Genomic DNA, 23,052 nt, shown 5'->3' on the forward strand with positions numbered 1-23,052 from the left:
TTAGAGCAAAAAGGCCTCGCGTTGTGTTCGTCCGCACGAGTAAGTAGTGCAGCTCCTCGCTTTGTAAAGAGGTCCACCCATGTGTCTTAATCGCGCGCGGCTACGATTAAGCGCAAAAGAGATTGAGTTTGGCGATAACGGGAGGATAGGTAGAGGAGATTTTTATCTTTTTTCCCTCTTTTATTTGATATTACACACGTAATCATGCCCCTGATATCTGAAAAAAAGAATAAATATACGCATTTTGCTAAATAACGTATGGTATGGTAGAGCATAGCACATTGGACTAACACGTTTTTCTGCTTTTATCTGAGAGCAATTTTTGATAAAAGAAACAAAAGTTTAACAGTTATACATTTTGAGTTAGTCAAATTTGTCAAATCGAAAATTATAATATTTTCTACAAATTTGATAGATTTCCTTCTTATTACATATTTCACCTTTCGTCTCGATTGGTGTCTCATTATGACAAAATATGATCACTCAAGTAACAAATAATTATTTTTTGCTTCATTACTTTCTTTATAATGGGCTAGGAACGTTTATAGAATACAGAAACGAAAGCTTGCTCTTTATGGTGTCATGAAGATATGAGACAGTATTATTTTCATAAAAATTTCAAAATACGGTCGAATCTTTATACACTTTATGGAACTCATTATGTTTAAATTTTGCCTTCCACGCTATAATTTTTGGTGTGTGCTGTTATGAATACGCCAATTTATTTTCAATTAAATTGCCGAGCTATTTTATGAATGGTAACAAAGGTGGTATATGACAACCAGAATATAAATATAATTCTGTAAAATTCTGAAAGCATGAGACGTATCAATAAATCTCGTTTTTGTATCGATTGCTGGCAGTTATCACATAGCATTTTGATAATCATCGTGCCTGTTGAATTTGTGAATTTCATTCAGCATCAGACCTTCAAAATCTGTACTCGTAGTTAATATCAGCCAACTCTCTCAAAAAATAAATATAGTTGGCCATTCAGCATCACATTTTTTTATTGTCTGACATTCCTTTATTGAGGGGCTGTAGTTCCGGATTTGAGTAGAACATGATCAATAGATATGACGAGGAGGAGGGGAAGCAGGTCGTAAATCGAGATGACGAAAGAATTTATGCAAGGAGAAATGTAACCAGTTATAATCCATTGCATAGAGCACCGACACAAGAACCTATTCAACGCAATGTATGGAGTGCATGTGTGGCGGCATATCTATCTTTGCATTACTGCAAGCGCTTGTCTCGCCTCTTGCGCAGTCCCGCGTGGATGTTGGATAAATCTGCTCGGTGAGGTTAAGTCGGGAAAACGCCAGGATATTGCGCGCTAATTTTTGATGCCATCTGAAAACTCGATTACGCGTGAGGTAGTATTTCCAACTTCGCTCTAGCTTTTCTCCTGCTGCCGCACTGCGCTGGCTTTATACCAGGCACGGTATTTTTTACCTCTCTCTCAATTCCTTCTGCTCTTACTATCCTCGCTTTTCGCGTGCGAATCCGGGTCGCGATAGTCGTTTGTTTTTGTCTTTTTTTTAACATCCCACAGTGCTCGATCTCACTCCCCCCCCCTTTGTAGCGCCGCGTTTTCTGTATTGCCCTGAAGGTATCCTTACTTCACTCTACGCGCGCTGAAATATTCAGTGCATTTCTCGTTTGCGTGGTGTCTAACGACCCCAAATATTTTATCGTGCGCTCTCCGTGTAAATGTCTGCCTTCTCCATGTACTTTGAGTTTTTTTTGCGAAAATAAAAAAATCAAAGTGGCGTATGAGAGAATGGAGCTGACTATATTTTCCTCGCTTGTTACGTGGGTTCCGGAGTATGAAAAGGGCCACCAACCTCTCTCTCCTTGCTTGCTTACCTGCTTGTTTACTTCAGGTTTTTGCTCTGTAGGGAGAGGTGCAAAACGATAAAAGAAAGAAACTGGAAAAATTAGAGCTTGTGGAAATCCGGCGTTGATGAATACGTAGGTAGAGAGTTTCAGAGCTTCCAATTACATCTGAAGGCGTAGGAGTAAATTTTAGTTGTATCGGATCGCGGAAGGGAGTGCTGACCGGGGAAGCGTTAAAAAAAAGTTCTTTCACATGAGGAGCATCCTTGTTCCTTGATATTACGCCTTAATTATGCCTCGAACCGAAAAAAATAACCTTAGGCTTATCATAAGTACTGTTCATGTAGCGTGTGTAACTCAAAGTATCTCATTCCAGCTACTATTCTGTAAAGAAAATACTAATGTAGTTATCACTTTGAAGTCTTACTATATAAGACTCTTCATCTGTAATATTTCGTTGATTATGTACGGATGAAAAAGGTTTATTCAAAGTCATCTTGCATGTATAATTCTAGCGTCGTGACGTACAGTAATACTTGAAGCTTTCATGTAGTGAGTGTAGGTCAAGATATTTCATTTCAATTTCTGTTATAGAGAAATAATTATGTATGTATTTATCACTTTGAGGTCTTATTTTTAACAGCTCTTGATCTGTAAATTTATTCGTTGATTATGTCCGGATAGGAGAGGTTAATTTAAAGTCATCTAGCACACATAACTCTAGCTCCATGGCTTACATAAAGGCTCCCATGTAGCGAGTGTAGATCAAGATATCTCAATCCGAATTCTGTTCTAAAGAGAAAAAGTCATGTAGATATTTATCAATTTGAGATCTTATTACTAACATATCTTGATCTGTAATACTACTCGTAATTATGTCTCAATGGGAAAGGTTAATTCAGGGTCATCTTACATGCTTAATTCTAGCTCCCAAATGGTAAGCATATCTTTAGATCTCTTCTGCTGTATGGATGAAATATCTTATTGATATTAATAAGTAAGTCAACGTAGTATATTTATTGTTTTTGGTCCAAATAAGTGAGGATGCTTCAAAATCTCTTGTAATGTCATTTGTCTCATGGAATAAAAGACAACATATGCGTAATTATTTGAATGTATATTATTATCCAATCCTGATCTGCAGCCTTACTCGTTTATTACGCCTCGTCGTGTAAAAATAATATTTAAGTGCGTTTTATGTTTATAATTTTCGCCTTCATATGAAATCCACCAGAAAATTTTTCACCAGGTAAGTTGATTGCAGGCCTAAGTTTCGATAGCAACCTTTGCCATCTTGAATCCTGAGGAGGATAGTAGAAATAGCTAACCAAATGTCGGCTTACTAACAGTCCACCCAGTGGAAAACCCGGAAAGATTTAACAAGTACCATCCGCCGGGAAAGAACAAAATCATACCTCGCCTTCATGTGGCGAATATAGCTCAAGATCTCTCATTCCATCATCTGTACTGAATGGAAAATGATATCTACGATAAATAACATTGTGAGTTTGTATTATTGCCTCCTCTTTCATTTAAAATTATGCATCAATTATGCTTAGGCGTCCAAAATTAAATTAACTAACACATTTTTGAGCTCCTAGACTGTGAATATGGAACAAGATCTTTTTATCTCTTAAGGAAATGCCATGCACGTATCACATTGAGGATTATATTTTTATTTTCAGACACGTTGGTTGTGCTTTGCTCACATCTCTTTTTCTTGGAAAGAAATCCGGGGGATTATCAAAACTTTTCGAAGACATTTTTTTCTAGGAAACTTTGGAATATGTTTTTGTCTATGCCGAAGAACTGAAATAAATTATCTTTCCTTTACCAAGGGTTATGACACTTTTTGAAGCTGTTTCGCTTATTTTTGTGGTTATAACAGGATTTTCTCGTCCTTTCGTCCTTTATTAGCTCAGTTACTGTGCCACCAGATATATTGTATTGAAACCAAATCCATAGGTTTCTTTGGCTAATTAAAACTTGTAAATATTTTTTTCTATTTTGTATTAAATGGTAATTTTTTCCAGGTAACTACCGTATATCTTTCGTCAGCTCGTCCTATTCCTCGAAGATTGTCTACGAAGATTTCGCTTATGGTATTTTTAATAATTACTTCGCGTGAACGCTTAATGATATTAATTAATATTTTTTGTTAGCACCTCTTCTATTGTGGCTATGAGATTCGCTTCTTCTTTTTCTCGAGCGAATTTATTTCTAGAATTGTCAATGCTGAATCTGCACTCTTCCCATGCGTCAAAATTGTATGATATTTTATAAAATTGATAATATTTATAATTAATCCTTTTTTCGACCGATATATTTATTTCTGTTTCTATCATTTCAGGTGTTAATTGAGGCCTGATCTGGATCAGTTCCAAGTCTATGCTCATTCCACCATCGGAGCCCACAGCGCACAACAGGTATGGAGGAAAATTGTATTTTTGCTTGGTTTTAATCTGTAGCAGGAGAGGGAAGTTGGTTTTGGGCATACCATTACTTTGTTCTGAATTCATATATTAAATATATGGATTCACCTAAGACCTTAGACCTTTTCTTATTCATGAATTTATTCGACACTAACCCCTTGGTCATGTTACGTTCTTACTGTAAAAGCGGATATTGTTATAATGTTGAATAAACGCCATATCCATCGCTATGATATATCGATCATATTACCCTCAAATTTTAATTATTCTTTTTCTTACTGTAACTGCGCTATCAGTATTTTTCATTAAATGAAAGGGATAACTAACATAACTTCTGTATTTTCTTCGTTTATTTGCCGTTTACTAATATTTATATGTGGGACTAAAGCATTTTAACCTTTATTGATTATTCTAACCCCTTCATTAAATTGTATGTGTTAACTTCGTCGTAATTTTTAGGAGAGAGGGCGAGAAAGACTCGAGGCGTTCGAAATTTGGGTTTGAAGCCGAATGGAGGAAATGAAGTGGACGGAGAGAAATTGAAAAGTGACGGAGTTTTAGACATGGTGGGCGAGGAATGATTTTACTGGTGACTGCAGTTTCTCAGTTAATACCTTAAGACTTCTTTAACAGCATAATGTAATCGTAAGATTCAGTTGTGAGGTCAAGATAGAGAATGTCTACCAGGACTAAAAAACGCATAAACACACGGTCTACAAGAAGGTGCTTAGTGGGTGGCATGTTCGTGTGGACAAGATGTGTAGGAGAGACATGCATATCCATGAAAGTTCACCTCCAGGAACGCATACGGACCACGAAAAATAAACGATTTCAACTATCTGGCGTTGCGGAGCAGACCTGGAATGAACCGGGGCACAACATTTCATTTGACCGCAAAACAGTCGTTGCTAAGGAAAAGGGATATTTTCCCCAGCTAATCAAAGAAGCCATAGTAATTATCAATACGACGATCGACATTGACAGAGGGGACGGCTACCCTCTGCCGGGTTCGTGGGAGGGGGTCTCATGAGAAAGAAACAAACCGACCAATCATCTACCAGCGCGAAGGAACTGGCGAAAACATACCCTATAACCTAGGAGGTTATAAATATCTGGAGGGGACACCACTGGTTTCGAGCGTGGAGCGAAGTGTGGCCGGAATGGGGGTGCGTGGGTAGGACAAGCCACGCCCACTTTGACCGAAATAGTGACAATACCATAAGGGTCAATGCTTACTATTTGGATTAACTTTTGGTCATAGCTCGTTTATACATTAAAATAAATTCCTAAACATAGGATAAATTTTAACCCTAAATTAGATTACAATCACTGAGGAGCGTAGGTTATCATTACACATACCCGTCAAAGGCATCACAAGTTAAATATAGCGTGAGAGCTCCTTGTTGGTGACTACGGTGGTTTAAATTCCAATTGATATCTAATAATTGTGCCCTCATGATCTACTCAGTTGGAGCTATTTAGATAACATGACTAGGACAATGTGTTTGAACAACAGTTATCATTTATGTAATCATTATCATTGTATCAGTTATCATTGTATCAGTTATCATTGTATGTAATTAGCTATTTTTCGAATGTTCCGAGTTAGGAAATAAAATTTAAAGATCATAATAATGCATAGGCAAGGGCCATCATTACATGCATGATTATCGACATTATGCTCGCCATATTAACTTCAAATGCTATTTATAGATAAAAAGAATTTTTAGGAAATGAAATTGCGTAAAAATGCACAAAACAACATATGTATTGTGCGTTTGGCTCGAAATCATAGGATGATATGCTCCCGCGCCGATTTTTAGGAGCCGACGCTTTTGCCTTTCATTTGTTTTCGCAACACAGAGCTGTGAAGGGCAAAATTGCTGGCGGGGCGGGAGCTCTCGTGGCGTCGACGCAACGCAGAGCTGTGAAGGCACCCTTAAGCGCCTGTTGCTAATCCAGTATTCATCCACGGTCAATTACCGTAGTCCCTTCTCACCCTCACATTTCTGATCCTTTTCCCTTCTCGCCCAGCCAGTTTGTGTCTGTCTCTCGCCACCTATACTGACCTAAGACCCGTTTCACATGGACGGGGATGGTCCGCACTTCGCGCGCGGATAATGTTCCATTGACGTTAATGGAAGCTTACACGTGAGTGTGGACCGTCCGCACGCGGAGGAGCCATCGGCGTGGCCCCTCCGCCCCGCGGATAATCCGAGCGCTTAAGGGACACAGAGACAGGTTTGTGCTTACTCATGAACGCGGACAGCTGAAGCGGACCATATAGATTTGTCATTAGAATTAGAGCGAGCTTGGAGATAACAGTGCGAGTGCGTTTTTTCGATATGAATAGTCTAAATGATACTGGGAAAATAATTTAGAAAAAATTATATTCATCATTACAGTAGTAAGGGCATTAGGAAGAGAATTGCATTAGCAAAGGAGGCGTTCATGAACACGAAGGAGTTTCTGAGAGGATCATTATGTAAGAGTTTAAAGAAAAGGTTAGTGAAGAGTTTGACCCGGAGTGTAGCGCTCTACGGTGCGGAAACATGAACATTGAGGAAAGACGACGAGAGAAGATTGGAGGCATTCGAGATGTGGGTATGGAGAAGAATGGAGAGGGTGAAATGGACGGAGAGGAAAAGGAACGACGAAGTGCTGGATATGGTTGGCGAGGAGAGACAGCTTTTAGATGAGATACGGAGGAGACAGAATGTATGGATGGAGCGAATACTTAGCGGGAAGGGGATGTTGAAAATGGTGTTAGAGGATAGAATGTTGGGGAAACGAGGGAGGGGAAGGAAAAGAACAGTTTTTTTAGATAGATTGAAAGGAAGTAGGCCTTACAGTGAATTGAAGAAGGTAGCGCTGGAAGGAAAGGGAGGCTCCCGAAGCCCTAAAGCGGCTTTTAATGGTTTTCGTGCCACAATAGGATGCACCCATATCCTCCTTTGACGGGCACTTTTTTTCCATTTTTTCTCACCGGGTATACAGCAATTTCTTGAATTGCACTTGGCAGTAAGACGTTCTTTGCAAGCTACACACAGCTGACATTCTTCCGGACGCTGACGGATTTCGTCCGCGCTTGTGTGAACAGCGGCGACAGCTCTCCGCGCCCCGCGTGCATAGCGCAGAACACGGACCGTCCGCGTCCATGAGAAACGGGCCTAGCCCTCACTAATTTCCTCACGCCGAAAATAATCGGTAGTGGTGGAGGCCCGGAAATATGTATCTCTTAACCAGGAAATAAGTATACAAGATATTATATTGGGTATTTAAAACAAAGTCTCTATTTATACAATTATTTATAACGAAAAGCGTCACCTACTCGTATTGAAATTATGTAATAAAATGTGCAAGTTAGATTTTTGGGGGTACAATATTAGTAACATACATTTAGAATGGTGCGGGAGTAAAAAAAGGTTGGGAACTGCTGCTATAGTGAATGGCTAAAGGCCTGGTTACACGACACATTAACACGTACGAGTTTATGTCTATTAGCGTGAATGATTTGGTGGACCGAAACGGAACATGTACGAATGCATGAACCAAATTAGAACAGGTTCTATTTTCTGTGCATGCATTCGCACAAGTTGGGTGGTTACACGATGCATTTTGGCGTTCATTCTCGCGTTCATACATTTAGACATTAACCCGTACGTGTTAATGTACCGTGTAAACAGGCATTAAGAGCCTTTCGTAGTTTTGAAGTAGCGGGTGGCCCGGTGGCGGTGTGGTGTTCCCGTAGCAAATATTCGAGGTGGCCTCTTTGGGATGAGAATGAAAGACAGTAGTAAATTGCGGCACATTTTTTCAGAAAGCTGATACGCAATATAGTGTTGCTGTAAGTTTATTGATCATGGAGCGACTTTTTGAACAATGTTATTTTTATGTTTCTTTTTGCGTTTTATCCCGCGGAATGGGATGATGAGGTGAATGAACTCAATGATATTTAATCGTCATTTTCCGTTACCGATTATTTTTGGCGGACTCATATAATATTTTGCAGTTAAGAGTTGAACGGAAGAACTGGGTTTAGATTTGGTGTACAAGAGGCATTAGGGTGTCGTGAAATTGAAGGAACTATTGTATAAAATATTAAATTCTAATAAAGTTACTTTCCAATCGGTCTCTTATTTCGAAACATTAATTATTTATTGATATTTGGCCCCTCAATCAATGTTCATTCTTTTTTAATGTGAAAATTAAACAGCTTGGCTGCACAAGCAGTTTTTTCTTCATTTTTTTAGTTTTGAGATACTCTCTGTTAATGTATGTGAATTGATACATTTTAATTGACGTATTTCAAGTCAATAATCACTCGATTAGCAGCAATCTCACTTATCGTTTGATGTTTTGGCGTCTAATATGTTTCAATGCATATTTCATACTAAAATTCCCTGTGAATTTTTCCTTTGAATCCCTCCTCGAGCCTTATGCGAGGCGAAAAGTGTTTTACTCCCTATGAAAAGATTATTTTCATTTATTCTCGTCGCTGTCTCATTTCCCTGCGTGTATCCAAATTCTTTCCTCCTACGTGCTTACACCTCATTCCTTTCCGCCCCAGATGCGAGAATTCCATCGAAAATGAGTCAAAGGGATGTTGTTGATTATATTCGTGTAGTTCTCAATTTGTTCTCTTTCATCTCTTCACTTCGCAATCATGAAAGCATAGCTGCCTAAACCGGGAAATGATAGCACTTTATTGCTTTTACGACAGAGGTGACTACGTGCATATTTGACATAGACTATTAATTTCAATATGTCGTAGCATTACACGAGTTGTAAGTTTATACTTTGAGCGTGATGTTTTCTTGGTAGTCAAAAAGAAACTTAGAGTTTATCATTTTGTTACATTTTAACGTTTTATTCGCGTTAAAATGTGGATGGAGAAGAAGGGAATTTAACGGAAAACCGTTGATGAATTGTATCTGCGTAACTTTTGTTCAACTTTCCGGCCAAATCTTAGAAAACCACTTAGATGTTGCCCTAAAAGGCATTGGTTTTCCTAAGGGGTGGTTGTAGTCTTTTCTTTGGAAAGATTAATATAAAAAATAACTTTATCGAAGTATATGGATGGTTATCGTTGATGCGACGATTTTGGATTGAAAGAAGGAAATTTCATCGTTCCTCGTGTCCTCAAATAAAAATATGTCCCTTTTCCAGGAAAATACCTCGACTTACCTATGGTTATGAGATTGATATAGGGAAATATTATTGCTTACGAAGCTTAATGAATATTTTCGTTCCCAGAATATTGTTGCCTTGGGGACGTGTATCTTTTATTGTGAGAGAGATTGATCCGAATGCGAAATTTTACTCGTACATTTTATGATAGAGATTTCCAAAAGAATCAACAACTGCTTCCCAGAAGTTTTTTTAACGGGCATTTAGGGATATTAGCTGGTGCTTAGTTTTGGATTGCTGACTTTTTCGTTGAAAGTATCGTAAAATCCATTTGCATCTGGGGTTGACAACGTTCTTGAGCCAGTGAGCCGCATTTTAAAAATTGATTTCGTAGATGGGATGTGTACAAGTGTCCCCTCATGAGACATCTTAATAATTTTTTGTACATTAAATACATTTCTGTGATACATTCCCAGCATTAGGACTATAAGATTTTGCTTAATTTTATACCACCTCTTCAAAAATAAAACGGTCAAATCTAATTATTCAGCCCAAGGTTCCGAGCAAGCAATCTTATAATCACCTAATATTTTACTGATTCCAGCTTGTCATAGCTTTTTTTAACCTTTTTATGTTCATGTAGAAATCATATTAAAATCACCCTGAATGCATATTTCTTTGGTGTAAGAAAATGTGAAAAAACATAGAAATACAACCCTGGCCGTAATTTAGAATCAAACCCAAATTTTTCAGTTAATTTGTACTTTGGCGTTGAGCCTTATCTAGTGAAATTTGATAAAGTTCGGAAGAACATTTCCTTTTTATGTGTAAACGATTGTGTCCTGGCACTCTCTGCCACTGGCCTATTGAGACGGCTTGGGGGGTATTATTCAAGTTCAACAGATTCAGGCGATATATGGTGGAAGTTCGACATATTTGAATAAAAGCACTTTTCCACAATATTTTAATTCATACGACGCGTTTCTGCTCACAGAGCCATCCTCTGGTACCTAACACTGTATTAAATATGAATATCACCTTTAACCTTTGAGAAAGGGGTGGGTGAGGATTTGACATGTTCGAAGAAAGGGGTTGGAAACAGGCGTACACAGTGGAGACAATTCAATGAGGGCAATTTTTGCGAAATTTGTTCAAGTTTAAGGCCAAGTAATTTGTTTAAAAAATTACCTATGAAAAACAGTTTGCGTCAAAACATGCACTAAAATATTGACAACAACTGTGCAAAGTTTCAATTTCCGCTCTCGAAAAAAATCGATTTTGAGGTTTTGTGCAGCTTTTTTCGATTTCAGCCCACTGTGCGGCGTGTCGTTAGAAATAGAGAGGCGGGAGTAAGTAGCGAAGCAGGAAAGAGGCGGGGGAGAGGAGTCCCCGAAGGATAGCTGAGAAAGGAGTGAGAGTTAGTGGGGGTACCGGGAAGGGATTATAGGCGAAGGAAAATAGTCAACACGATACGGAGAGAGGGTGGGCGGACGGAAAAACCCTGTGGAGGTTGGGGTCGGTTAAGGAGTGGGTGAAAAAAGAACTTGACCATTTGTATTGTGTATTATTTAAATGGGCCAATGCCGACGCCGGGTTTCTCTCCACCCCTTTTGATTCCCTAAAGGAGCAAGTGGCCTCGGCTGTCGGTCGCCTCCTCAAAATACCATACCGATAAATGTAAGATTTCACTTTTTCCCGGCGTATGATGGCGGTGAATTCTTTTCGGGTTTCCATCCGGGTGAGCTCCATCTCCATCGCTGCCGACGTTTCGATAGAATCCTTTTCTATCGTCATCGGCCCTGATGACGATAGAAAAGGATTCTATCGAAACGTCGGCAGCGATGGAGATGGAGCTCACCCGGATGGAAACCAGAGAAGAATTCACCGATACCGATAAATGTTCGTTCTTTTTCACAATCCGATGCCGGTTATCCGATAATTTTTTGAATAGGAAACAAAAATGAAAGAAAGTCATCGAAAACGTTGCATACAAATATATACATGCACGTAATTATCTTTAATAGTGAGCACTACAGAATTATCGGTGTAACAATTTTCAATTATTCCAATAGATTATTCTATAAATTATTCAAATAATTGCGTGGCTGGCGTTATATCCTTTTCTATTTTTATTTGAGTGCCAATGCTGCTATAAACTGAGGTGCTCCCGAATTAGAATCTGTCTTAGAAATCAGCTAGAAATGCCTCAGCGGAATGTGGATACAGATCTGAGGAATTTAATCTCATGGCGTTGGAATGTATCTCCCATTTGATCGTTCCGCCTCGCATGAAAATTCGGGTGCCTTTGGCGACGGGTCCTTTGTTAGCCCTATCATTTCCTGACGAACTGCCTGTTTTGGGTTTCATGCGGTTCCCACGAATCAGAAATTCTGATTCGCTCTCGGTTTCATGAATACCACTGGTCTTTCTCGGTTTGAGGCCGTATATTTGATCTCCGGGGATACATCATCGGATATATTGTCACCACATCAATGGCCACTCGTAGAAAATTCTCTTTTGAATGACAACTCTATTCTTTTTGTCATCAGTGCAATTATTAAGGCTTTGAAGGATCTCTTCAAAACCCTTGTACTCGAGTTAGCTGCCGTGGGCAGGTCAGATTTTTTTTAGGTTCGCCACTAGTGAAATTCGTGCCAGGGGGTGTGGTAAGCAGGGAGGGAATACTGAAAACCTTGTTAGAGGGAAGAATATTTGGTTGGTTGAGTTTGGGGAAGAGAATAATAGTTATTGAAAAGATTAAAGGGAATTGGTGTTGCCTGGATTTGAAGAGAGAAGTTTGATTTGATCTGCGTAGTTCGTAAACCTATCATGACCGGCTAAATACTGTCGTAATAATTTATTAGTGATTCCCAATTAGTTTTAATTTGTGGAACAGGCACCTAGAAATGAAAACACATGTAGACTAGGTTATCTTCAGTATCTTGCCTATTTTCGAATTCAAAGGTACGTCAGTGTAGCCGTAGAGCAGTATGATTATAACAATTTAAAAAATTGTCGTAAAGTAAAAGAAAATTCGTTAAAATCGATAGGGGAACATGTAATACGCTGTGTAAAGAACAAAGCAAAGGTTCGGTTCTTTTACAAGGTTTAATATGTTCGTATAAAATAGTTTCACTCTTGAAGTGGTGGAAAAACAAACAGCCACTGCAAACTTCGGTTCTTTTACAAAGTTAAATATGTTGGTATTAAATAGTTTCACTCTTGACTCGAAAAACGATGTATCCACGATAAAAAATAAAACAGCAATAGCATTTTCCATACTTATATATATACAACTCCGCTACCAACCACGGTCTCAACGCACTTATGTCTTTCTCTGGGACTTAATGAATGTGTCGAAACTATGGTCGGTAGTCGGTAGATTTCAGACCCTGCCTTAGCTTTGTAACCCCAGTTATGCTTCATTTCTAACTATTTGAAAACGTTTTTGCAAAATGCACATTACATATTGGCTTCTCACGAAAAGAAAGTGTAGAACAAATGTTGTTATAAAATATTTGTGTCTAAGAATTATAAATACTATTTCTATGTTATTTTTCATGTACGCTCTTAAGCTTTGTTAACACAGATTATCAAGGTAACACAAAATGAGCTGCACTATATGGAAAGCATAATATATTATTATTTTGGATGGTAGCCTCAAACAGTTTATCCTACATAAATTTGCTAATTTCATGTAATTAGTGTGTGGAGTAATAAAAATTTTATTATTATTATTATTATTTATTGTAGTGTGGAAATTAGAATTGCTGTTTTATAATTTATCATGGATCAGTCTTATTTCTTTGTGGTAGATTTCATTCAAGAAAGAAATCATTCCTCGCTTGTTATTTACACGGGCATTGTCCTCACTCACGCACTCAGAAGACGACAATGAATTGTTCTCGGGTTCTCCACCGCTTGAGATTCTCCATGGGCGACGTTTAAATGCTCGACTCTGGAATCTTCCTCAGAGCAGGTAGTGATGTCCGAGTCGAGCATTGAAACGTCGACTATGGAGAATCTCAGTACGGTGGAAAACCCGAGAAGAATTCCATTAACTCGCTAGCCGAGAATGCTTACGATCGAATTTGATTTTAATCGTTTTTAGGTTAACAACGAAATTTAATTAACTATGGTAAATGGTACCATCTCTCTACCATCAACTTTTTTTTTCACGATAAAAAAATTATAATATTTTCATCCCTGGTTTTGCATCTCTTAATTTGCGATAAATTAATGGTTTTAAGATAATTACAAACGATATTCGGCTGTCAAAATCGATCATGTTACAAAATATCTCGTCGGAAATAACTTACGGTTTGGCCCAGTGACGTCATGGCAAAATTAGCAGTGCCGGAGCGAACTTTCCTAAACTTTTTTAGAAGTGAAATATTACTGTGTATATTTTGTTATAACAAGTTGTTATTAATATTTTATATTTTTTTTTGGTTACGAATCTATTCATTAGAAATTTGGAGGCAACAAAATTGATAAAAGTGTTATTTGACTTTTATGTCTTACAAGGAGACTTTGCGTAAGTGATGTCAAGAAAGAAGATTAAACCTTTTTTATTTGAAAGTAAACACTTAGATAGAAATACTGTTGAAGGGTTTCGTCCATGTACGCCCGGGTTTGAGAGGAGAAAGAATTTAAAATTTGAAAAATACGGTCATAATGAATGTAATCAAAACATTTCGCGCATTGTTTTAATGTTTTTGTTAGGTTAACCAGTGCCGGAGCAGAGTTCCGGCGCGTTCCGGTACCATGACACCACTGCCTTAGTCTCATAATTGCGTTTTGTTTTAAGGAGCTTCCTTGTGCTTTTTTGCGCTAATTTTTCTCATGAGCTTCTGGGTGTCCACTCTTTAATGGTGTGTACATTACCACCTGGCCTCATTGCCTTTGCTTTTTAAGCGAGCGTTTGTTCTCGACGAGCGATAGCCACCGCTGAAGCATCTCTTTGCGTGCCGGAGCAATTTATCGCGTTAGCCATTTCGTTCAGCGGAGTTGGTGTTCGCTTGAGCTGCGTCTATTTGCTCTCTAGAGAGTCAAGGCCGTGTCTTCACCCTAACAACATATGCTTCATCCTTCTTTCGCAAAGGGCGCAGTTTAGTCATTTTTTGAGTAAAAAATTGTGAAATCGGAAGCCATCGTTATCATCCTGTAATGCGAGCACACACCTAACCGCTTTAATTTCAATGCCTATTCAAGCCCAGCCATCGATTTTTTGTTAAGTCTGCTCAGTTGATCCACTGTGTAATCTCCTCAATGGGAAACAAGGTCTTTTTTTAGTCATCGATGTCTTTCCTGTAACAATTTTGACGAAGATACTACTACTTTATTCTCTTTTCACAGCTTACGCTAAATAATTGCCTCCTTACTTGTTTTCTCAAGTTCTGCTGATAGTACGCTTTATGTGGACGTATGTTTTGTAAATTTAGCATTTTATGGAGGAAGTTAGTAGTAAAAAAAATTCCGAGATTTTATATTTTCTTATTTATTATATTTATCATTATCTCATGAAAGTTTCATTTAAAAATACAACTTAATATTTATTCTTGTTAATAAAAATTTATAGCTAAGGCGAAAGTCAAACTAGTTTAACTTCCATTGTGTGGATGCTTGCTTATTTTGAATTAAATACTTCTCATCTTAATTTGCTCCTGTTTCGACAATTCTACAAAAACCATTTTTTATGCTAATGAATTCATTAAATCACTTTTCCTATGCTTCAAAATCTCACTATTCTACTTATTCATTGTCGATCATCAAAATTTGTTTTTGTAGTGACGTATATTATAGATAGCGCAATGGATACATTACTTATTGGTTGGTAAAAAGAGCTCTGTAGTAATGGCTGATCTGAAATGCCTGGAGAAATAACTTCATTTTCTATCTACATCTACATAATACCCTGCGAGCCACCACTAGGATGCAAGGGATAATCAATCACTAGCATGCATCATACAAGAGGATCCCATCAAGCGCACCACACATGTACATTTTCCACATAAACTTCTACCTATATCCCACTTATGAAGGCAATCTGCCTATGAAGCTAAAGCATGTAAAACATTCTGTTAGAAATACTAGGAAAATTCAGGAACATTAAGAAATTCATAAATTAAGAAGCTACACTAGCAGTCGGCTAACTTATTTCTATGTCCTAATGCTGCCGTTATCGGTCTTCTATCGGTTATTTATCGATCTCGGGATAACGACATTCGAAATGTAAATTTTCTACAGTATAGCTCTTTTGATTAATTTTTATGATTTTTATCTAACGTATGCTGACGTTTGTAAGATATAGGTGTAAGCATACTATAGACGGTCATTTCAAAGCGAAAGGCGTCTTACAGATAGTTGATTATTTCTTTTTTTAGCAAAGCCAAAATTAATTCTAAACGACATTTTAACATAATTTTATTATACCGTTTCCCTTTTTACGTGGTTCTTTTTGAAAATATATTGAGCACGTTTTGGGACAAAAAAAGTTGTTTTTTATTCGTATAGAGATAAAAAACCGTAATAAGGTTAAGTTAATCTTAATGGGTATAAAATCCTGAACATGCATGCTCGGGCAAATACTTATGAATCACTTATAAAACTTGAGGAAGACGTTCTTTTGGGCGGGTATTTTTCATGAAATTAGATTACGGCCGGAATGGATATGGAATAAAGGAGGAAGGAGAAAAAAATAAAACGGAACTACTGTGTGCAATACTCGAGTTGAGGAAAATTCAGGGCCCAGGGTTTTCAAGGGACTCAAAAACGGCCTCCATTTACCTAAATATGTCCATTGAAGGGAAAAAGAGAAAATGGCTTTGAAAGAGATGTAAAAAAAAGTGGTCTGAAAAGGCCGAGATGGCGGAAGAGGGTTTAAAAAAAATAAATTAAAAGAAGAACGAAATTTCGGGCGTCTAATGTTTTGACGTCGTCGTGGTAGGCCAATGGAAGCTGCGCTCAGCCATCGTTCTATCCTTCCCTTTCTATTGTGTGATACGACCTCTGGGGTATCCCCATTTCGCCCTCTTTTTCACCGCCTACACATCCGTGCCTCAGTGGATGGCCATTTCTTCCCTTAAAAACCTGCGTGAAGTGAGCACGCAGCGCAATGAGCCCACCGTTCCCTTTAATTGAAATGTAGATTGGGGATGGGAGAGCAGCGTGCTTCCCATACCGGAGGGCTTAATTCCTACTTTTTAGAACCATCGGGTGTAGGAGATAGAATTCTTGCGTCTATTCTAGAGGTACCATCGCAATACCACGCCTATCTGACGATCTTTTTTTTTGTTAAGGTTAACAGGATGAAACGTCTTACCTTCTTTGAAGGTGCTTGGAATGTGGGAAGTCACCTTAACGGGTGATTTTTACGTGAATGGAGAGAGATTATGAGCTAGTTTCGTAATGACGTTATGAACGCCCTTTCAAGGCCAAAATCGGGCGATTACTAAATGAAAGAAACTACACTAAATTACGATCAATTTTCAATTGATCCTTTGGTTTCGAAGTTAGCAAAGATTTGCGTTGTTTACAACAAAGCTATCTAAACTTGTTTGAATTTGCTCGGGAGGTGAGAAGTCTTGCGTTGTCTGTATGGGTTCTCTTTTTTTGAGAATTTGAGGTGTTCAAAGTGATATTTTGTGCTAGATTAAAAGCAATGCAGTGGACGCGCTTGCAAGGTCGTGTTAGGTTGAAATCGGGCCATCACAGCTTAGTTAGTGCATTCTTTCTGAATGGGTATTACTAATTACGTCCGCAACTACTCATTTACAGCACTTTTGATTTCTTATTCTTCTGAACAGTGGTGTGAGTTATTGGTACGTTTAAAATGCTTACGTCATTGTTTTGGTACCGCCACCATACCGCTTAACTGACGAGTTTTATTTTTTTAAGGATTACAGAGCTACCCTTCTTTCTCCCGTGAAACGTTTGTAGGAGGTGAAAAGCCTCCTTTACCTTTATGGAACTTTTTATGAGAACATGTTCCTTCCTTTTAGTGTCGCGTGAACTATAAAGGAGGATGAAAATGCCTTCGCCAGTTCTAAAACGTTACTATTGCGTCTATTCAACGATCTTAAAAACCTATTTGTATTTTTATTACAAATGTTATAGTTTTAAGTACTATCCAATAGCCATACCACAAAAGAAAAATATATTTAAAGAGAAAGAGAAACATATTATATTATACCTCTTGACAACCTGCATAGCAGGACTTATTATATATAATGTATTATTTGTTTTACTTTCGATACAGCGCTATTGTATAGAAATTTTTATTTGTATAGCTATGTGTATAAATATGTTGGTTTTATGACATTTAATCCCGCCATTTCTCGTATTTAATATTAACTTATGGTGTTACTTTTCTTATAGTTCTGTTTCAATTTTTTTCTAATTGATTACAGCTTCCAGCAAATATTAAAGTATTTACTTCATCTATCGTACTATTTAAGATATCTTCGATCTCTATAGTTTATGGAACAGAAAAAAAGGTGATTAAATAAATATCAATATGCAGGGCCGACGTTGACGTAACTACGCACTTTCCGCCTGCACGTGACCTCACAGCTACGCCCACCATGATAAAGGTCGACCTAGAAACTAGTGCACGTTCCCCGGCAGAATTCTACACATTCATGTATAAAGGACTCCATGAATTGACGTAGTCTTCTCACCTTCAATACAGGTGCAAGTTGGGGAAGAGGTTTTATTCCGTTCACCATAAAATATGTCGTCGTTGGTATTCCAGCGAAATAGAAGTACGTATGTATTTTTTCCTTGTGAATTCTCCAATGGCTTAAAAGAGAAGCGGGCCATGCACTACGCGGTAAAACGTTGGATTCGACGACATCGGTACACCATGATCTTTGCAGCCAAGAATATTGTGCCCGAGTTTATGTCTCATGAGGGTCAAAGCGTCATATTTCAAAAGGACTTCTGCAGCATAAGTTGTATTACTTACGATAGCTTCGTATATTTTGTATGTAATTTTGTCTTTGATCTCGAAAATTGATCAATCTGTAGAAATATCAGAGGAGTAACAAAGCTATTCACCACTTCATCTAAAACACATTTTAAATTGATCACATTTTAAAACGATGATATCTTTTTTTTCTCAAACATCGCTTTATCTTGTTTAATACAGTAGTGCAAGATAGATTATTATGATACAGAAATGTCAATTTTACCTTAGAAGGTAAAAAAAATGAAATCGTCTGAGGTGTTTTCAACTGCAAGAAATAGGGTGGCATGTTGCTTAGCTCAAATCTAAGTCAAATTAGGAAGAAATGCGTTTGTAACGAGGGTCTGGATGAACTGAGGAGGGGATGCTAAAATAGTGATATAGGGAAGAGTGTATAAGGTAAGGAAGGAAATACAGAGTAGAGAATCTGGTTCATGGGTAGAATGAAAGAGCTTTTCTGTAACAAACGATGGAAGTTCAACATTTAAGATGAACAGCTCAGAATGATACGAAAACTTAAAAAGCCTCTTTGTGTCGGAACCTTTGTTGTAGGTTTGAAAATTGCATAAAATTTTACTCCTTTAACTTTCAATGTACTAAGTTCTTCATGTATTGTGTAGCTGTTACTTTGGGGGAAAGGTCGAAATTTGACCTGAAATGCTTTATTGTCCTCAGATGCTTTCCTGATCAAGCGTTTGGAATATTCAACGTATTTATTCCTTATAAAATGTAGTGTAAATGATAATATGTACAGATTGATTCCATTTAGTAAAACATTCGAAGCAAATTTGGCCTTTCTAGCTCGCTGTATACAGAGTATAAAATGTTACCGTGCTGGTCATTCAAGATGGCAGTATTTTCCCACGTACTATTTTTTAGACTTTTGAAATATTGATATTGGCGATCTCCGATTTTCAGTTTGTCAAACTAATATCCAAAGCAGCGAAACATGGCACGTGATAAAGGGCCTGTATTCGGATTGCGGGACGGACGTACGCGTAAGGTGTTAAAGTAAGTCTTCAAGGCGGAGGTAGTTTCACTATCGATCTAAATCACTTTTTGTGGTTTCATACCCGTTATGTTGTTATTCAGTGTCTTTTTTCTTTCAAGGTAAAATTCAAACCCTCGCGTCTAAGATTTAGTTTAAATTTGATTGGTTGATAGTTCTCGAGTTGTGAATCGTGATTAACCACATTTATTAGGTTGTATACCTAACAGTATAATGAGGAATGTAGAATAAACATAATTTATGTTAAGCTTCAATCACTTACATCAACAATTAATGGCGTGGGAAAAAATATCCTGGATCGCGAATCGTACCACGTGGCTTTTCAAGCCACTCCGTAGACCACTACCCTATCTAGGTTATCACATGAAAACATACACATCTACATAATACCCCGCGAGCCGCCTAAAAGGCGTGTGGCAGGGCAGGGCGTCTTAGGGCACCATTCGTTTACAAATTTTAAGGACGTGCTCTAAGGAAATTATGAATTGCATTTATTAAAGTCCTTTGTGGTTCGGGGAAAAAAACTAATTCCCATGTCTATCCGTTCGGCAAAATATCTCTCTTAATTTTTCGCTTCTGTCGGACCTGGAATTATTGTGGGGCTCTAATATTATGTTCTCCGTGTCGCTCTTAAAGACATCCATTCTCAATTTCTCAAGCAACCTAGGCCTATCGCGCAGCTTCCGAGTCTACAGCGGCCCCCAGCCTAATTCGCTTAATATCTGTGTAACCCTGTTTGTACGCCCGTAGCAGTTTTTGACGAACCGCGCAGCCTTCCTTTGTGTTTTATTCAGTTCGCGGATTAAGTTTTTCTGCACCGGATCCCATACGCTCGCTGCATATTCAAGATGCAGTCGGACGAGTGCGAAATAGCACCTTTCTTTTACTTTCTCATCCGAATCTCTTTCTCATCTGCACTGAATGATCCCTTATGGTTGCAAAGGAAATTCGTTCTGTCGTGAAGATTGGAGAGAGTCATAATTGTTAGGTTAGAGATCATACTTAAAGGAATCCGATCATTGATATAAATTAAGCCCATATTTTGAGGTGAATTTATTTAAAAATTCAACGCAGAAATATCCACATGGCAGTGAATATTGCTTGATCTCCATGTCAGTTCTCTTCCGTTCAAAGCTGTGTGAGTTTTCGGATGGGTTGGCCACAGAGGAGGGACACTTATCAAATACTCTGTGCCTTCCACTTATTATCTTCCGTTGAGACACATCGCTTCGAGTGAATTCGTTTTTATTTTTGAGGAGCTCATGGTGAGACAGCAAGACAAGTCCTCTTGACCCCGCTTCCACAGCACTCGGCAATCTGCAGGATGTTGATGCTTTATCTTTTTTAGCGTTCCCTTTACTAGTCTCTCTTCCGTGAGTAAAGTGCTCGTAATAATGCCTTGAGTGACGGCTTCGTTAAGGAGTAATAAAAGAAATTTACTTCTCGAGCGACGCACTAGAGTCCCTTGAGAGAACAAGGGTCCAGTCAGGAGCGTCACGAAACTCTTGGCTGTGTTTATAATTAGTCGGTAATCCACTCCCAGGAGACTTCTACTCCGAGACGTGTTGAGTGACGCGGGAAAGAATTTGATGTATTTCGCGAGATGTGCTCACTTGTAGCGCTCAACGAAAAAAAACGTGACTGCCTCCGAGCGGTTTAATTTGCGAAGGATAATGAGGAAAAACACACTTTTGTACCAAGCGAAACGGATAGCGCACTGTCATTCTGCTGGATATGAGTAAGCTAGATATGAGAAGTAGACGAAATACGAATAAGTTTTCCTGGGTATTACACAATTACTTATACCACTTATTTTTTACCGAGCGCGACCCGGGTTTCAATGAATTATCTTCATCTTCGGGCGCAAATTATGATTTGTTTAACTTATTATTGTTTCCTAGTTACTTGACGAATTTTAAAACGGACGCCAGAATAGGGTAAAAAGATGGGTGGAGATATTCATTTATAAGAGCACTGTCCTGACTTTCAATAATTTTTAAAATTTCTAACTGCTCCCTAGACTCCAATTCACGGCGGTCATTGCAAAATTTTAAAATATTCATTTTAAAATCGCTCCTATGGCAGTTGCATATTAATAGTTTAGCATACTTTGCGCCTGAAGATGATGATAATTCATTGAAACCCGGGTCGCGCTCTGTAAAACATAAGTGGTGTAAGTAATTGTGTAATATCCAGGGAAACTTATAATGGAATACCACAATCAAGGTTAGTGAATTTTAGACAAGGTACGGCATAAATAAATATCTTCTCCCACTTAAATGGTGAACGTTTTGATAGCAGAGCTGATGCATTGGTAATTTCACGTAATTATATTTCTGTAGCTTTCATTCGCATTTATTTTTAATTTCGCGTTTTGAAAATTCTGTTCCGGCTCTCTTTAATAATGGAATGATTTTTAATTAAAATGTCTCGTTTGATCTGGTTGCGCCACTTATTGCGTGGAAGAATCGTAATCCTTTTTTTCTTCTGGCAGAAATTTTAATATGTTTCGCTCGAGTGTAAATACTTAATGGAGATCAGATATCTCAGATTTAAGCTGTTAACAGGGATAAAAATTATATTAAATATACGCTTTAAATGCTCCCATTTTATCATCAGTTGGTTCCCACCTATACTTACCTATCTATATCTACAAGTAATGTACATGGGTAAAGTAATGTAGGTATAAGAATGAAACCTTGCAACTGGTATTATCTACATTATTATAAGTAGCTAACCGTATTTACATCGCCTGGTGACAATGGGGTGTGGTGATACACTTAACTTGTCACGCATATCTTTCAATTCTCATGTAGTTTCATTCTTGAAAATGAATCCAGAGAAATTATCTGCTACCTTAAGTATCAATCAAAATGAGATTTTTTCATTTTACGCTAATTTTTAGGGAGAAATCTTCACTACCATGTATAATCTGCATGTATATGGGAGGGCTCGAGTTGTGACTCTTACATGTATGTAATTCGAAGCTACGTAGCTTCACATTTACCAATTTTTGATTCTGATGTATTCGACTAATTGTAATTATGAACGAATATGCGTTTAATTAAGCAAAGCTGAAATTATTGCTCAAAATATTAAAAATAATGGTATTTTAGTGTCCGTAGGCTATTTCGAGTAAGACGTTAGGTTTTAAAAGCAGGTAATGACAGCTCAGCATTGTAGTCATTCATTAGAGTTTCCTTCTTTCGTACCTTGATGATTTGTCAGTCGTGACGATTTTGTAGAGGGTCGATTGCATAGCTTTTTGTCTTATGCCGTCTCGTTCTCCAAAAACATTTGTATGAATCATTCAGTCGAAGGTCGACATTGGGTTTTTTTAGTGCAGTGACATCAAGATTCTTTTCATGCTGAGGGAAGGGGAGTGAGAGCCGATAAGTGAAGACAATGTAAATACTAATCAAGAGAGCTATCTTATGTATTGAATTATTGCAACGATAGCATATCTTATTGGTCGTTTAGCGTGCCTTTTTCGTTTATCGCTAAATCACCCCTCTCTCGTTGGTTAGTTTCGAGTCCGTGATAGAAGAAAATCCATTAAAAATATCCTTATTATTCTTATCTTGTTTGTTCAACGTCTATTTCTCTTCCAATTGGACATTTAATCGGGATTAGATGTTATCGTATGCATGGTTTATGGTAATGGACCCCATTAT

The 23,052-nt window shown here is 37.9% G+C and overlaps 1 protein-coding gene across 2 annotated transcripts in view; it reads left to right on the forward strand.

The window, feature by feature from the left end:
• Nucleotides 1-23,052, forward strand: part of LOC124161207 (cadherin-87A-like) — a 1,373,415-nt gene that overhangs the window by 817,806 nt on the left and 532,557 nt on the right. For both annotated transcript variants that reach the window (XM_046537469.1, XM_046537470.1), the window contains one exon: nt 4,190-4,265. The gene's annotated coding sequence lies outside the window, so the exon portion shown is untranslated. The remainder of the gene's footprint in view (nt 1-4,189; nt 4,266-23,052) is intronic.

This window comes from Ischnura elegans, chromosome 6, assembly GCF_921293095.1.
Source record: "Ischnura elegans chromosome 6, ioIscEleg1.1, whole genome shotgun sequence".
NCBI classification, from domain to species: Eukaryota; Metazoa; Arthropoda; class Insecta; order Odonata; family Coenagrionidae; genus Ischnura; species Ischnura elegans.